Here is a 412-nt window from a genome sequence, read left to right on the forward strand (position 1 = left end):
CCAAGACTAAACCAGGAAGAAGTTGAATCCCTGAATAGCCCAATAATAGGCTCTGAAATTGAGGCAATAATTAATAGTCTACCAATCAAAAAAAGTCCAGGACCAGACAGATTCACAGTCAAATTCTACCAGAGGTACAAGGAGGAGCTGGTACCATTCCTTCTGAAACTATTCAATCAATAGAAAAAGAAGGAATCCTCCCTAACTCATTTTATGAGGCCAACATCATCCCGATACCAAAGCCTGGCAGAGACACAACAAAAAAAGAGAATTTTAGACCAGTATCCCTGATGAACATCGAGGCAAAAATCCTCAACAAAATATTGGCAAACCAAATCCAGCAGCACATCAAAAATCTTAACCACCATGATCAAGTAGGCTTCATCTCTGGGATGCAAGGCTAGTTCAACAT

Source organism: Colobus angolensis, unplaced genomic scaffold, assembly GCF_000951035.1.
Source record: "Colobus angolensis palliatus isolate OR3802 unplaced genomic scaffold, Cang.pa_1.0 Scaffold354, whole genome shotgun sequence".
NCBI lineage: Eukaryota > Metazoa > Chordata > Mammalia > Primates > Cercopithecidae > Colobus > Colobus angolensis.